Source organism: Phytophthora infestans, genomic scaffold (genome assembly GCF_000142945.1).
Source record: "Phytophthora infestans T30-4 supercont1.2285 genomic scaffold, whole genome shotgun sequence".
Lineage (NCBI taxonomy): Eukaryota > Oomycota > Peronosporomycetes > Peronosporales > Peronosporaceae > Phytophthora > Phytophthora infestans.
Genome location: NW_003306382.1, coordinates 953 through 3,101, shown reverse-complemented (window position 1 = coordinate 3,101; position 2,149 = coordinate 953). Strand labels below are relative to the sequence as shown.

Below are 2,149 nucleotides of genomic sequence, written 5' to 3'. Positions count from 1 at the left end.
GCTAGATAACATAATGGTAATGTAAAGGACTGCAAATCCTTTAATGACGGTTCAAATCCGTCTCTAGCTTTTTAAAATTAAAGGATAGAGTGGGATTTGAACCCACGGTATTATTACATACTTCAGTTTTCAAGACTGACACCTTAAACCACTCGATCACCTATCCATTTAAGAAAAAAAATTAAGATTAACGTCTTTTTTTTTTTTTTAATCTACAACCATTAAAAGGTTTTGTTGTTTTATCTAAAAGATATCTTATTTTAAAATTTTTTTTTAAATTCTTTAAAACATTATATCTACCTAAACCGGTACCGTGTAAATAAACTTTTAATTTTTTAATTTTTTTAATTTGAAGATATTTATTAATTTTATAAACAATTAATTGAACATTATATGGTGTATTTTTTTTAAATCTTGTTTTTTTTAATGACTTTGTTGACCATTGTTTTAAAAGATTTCCATTATAATTTGTTAAACTTATAATAGTATTTTTTAAACTAGCAGTAATATGCAAATTAGCTAAAATTAAAGGATTTTTTTTTTTTAAATTTTTTTTTCTGCTTCTTGTACGTCTTATGTATTTATTCTCACTAATTTAGCGGAGTTGGAACTGATACAATCATGGCCATTCATACAGCAATGGCACGTACAAGAGATTCGCCCACGAAGAATCCAAGAACACGCGCGCTCGCGGCACTAAAGAAAATGTCTTGATGATCCGGGCCTCTCGCGGCACGGGGAGCTTTTTCTAAGTTCACCAAGATCGCGTAAACAGCTTTAAGTAAATTTGATAATGAAAAGTCCCTAAAGCTCACCCCTTCGTGTTTTCTTGACGGATACGTACGTTCGTCTGCCGATAGGTGGGAGATTGGGAGAAACGTTGGTTGGATATTGGTGTGTGTGATGGCGGATGCCTGTGCATATCAAACATCAGAATGGCGACGCGTTTGTGCATTGCTTATCAGGCCTTGAGTCGCTTCCTCAAAGCACGCCTGTTTCAGACGCCTCTAGGCGAGCCTCGCACTATTGAAGCTAAAATACCTGGTTTTGAAGTGTTTTTGGCGCTCCGTGCTCCTTCTTTCGTGCCTTCTCTTTATATGAAGAAATAACGGGGCTGCGAGTTTTGTGTTGTTTAGTACGATCCAGGCCAAACAGCTTCACTATCAATTCAAAAGCACGTTTTACAGACTTTTGCAGAGTGCCGTTTATACAGTTACAGGAATCTCCCTGAATAAACGTAGCTAGTACTTCATATACCTCGGATAACATGAATTTGGGGATATGACTTACAAATCAGAGGAGCGCTCTGCAAATTTATCAGACGACTCCTACGCTTATTGAGTACTGCATATAAGATTTACAAATAAATCAGATTTTATCATACAAACAATAGTTCATTTGGATTCAGGATCATCACATCCGGAAGTTTAATAAAGGTCCAAGGGCGCGAAAACGGGGTGCAGTATTGTATATTCAGCAGATGATCGCCTGTATCGGACGTACGCGTAAATTAAAAGCACCGAAATTTGATCGTCAAGCACTACGGAGCTCGACACCAGTAGAACCCATGTATATATTTGACAGATAGTCTAACTTGCAACAGATAATTCATTGACAATAACTAGCCTTTTTTAAGCAAACACAACTAAGACTAGCTCAGATGCTGCGCTGCATCACATTAATATTAGTACCGATACACTTATTAGTACCTCTGAAGAGAATGATTACCTTTGCGACTTAGTACTCATTACTTCCAACCTCAGCGAGAGTAAAGTACCGGTATGGTCGGGCTTGCTGTAAACTTCTGTTGTATGGCTAGTCTTACGATGTCGCGACTAACACAGGTCGTCTACGTGAATAGCAAAGAAAAGTTGATACCAGTATGACTGATACCGGTAATTAATAATTTTAACTTACTGATACCGGTAATCAGTGTTAAAAGACCGGCGATCAGGGCAACTCGCGTGCACACGGAGCCATTTGTAAACTGACCAGGATTGAATGACCGCAGCGTTGGTTTAGTATTAAACCTAATAATGAAAAGACGCCGAAGCGCTTGACGGATACCAAGAAGGCGAACGGTCGTGTGCGTAAAGATCCGATTGGTGGGAGATCACGAAAAGCGCTGGTTGAATGTGGGTGCTTGAGT

At 38.0% G+C, this 2,149-nt stretch overlaps 1 non-coding gene and 1 pseudogene across 2 annotated transcripts; one reads left to right on the top strand and one right to left on the bottom strand.

Moving 5' to 3' along the window:
- On the top strand, positions 1–69 carry PITG_31835 (annotated as a pseudogene). The gene has a single exon. The product of its transcript is annotated as a tRNA-OTHER (tRNA).
- A 12-nt stretch (positions 70–81) lies between these two features.
- On the bottom strand, positions 82–166 carry PITG_31834. Its single transcript has one exon. It is a non-coding gene; the product is annotated as a tRNA-Ser (tRNA).
- Positions 167–2,149: the final 1,983 nt, after the last annotated feature.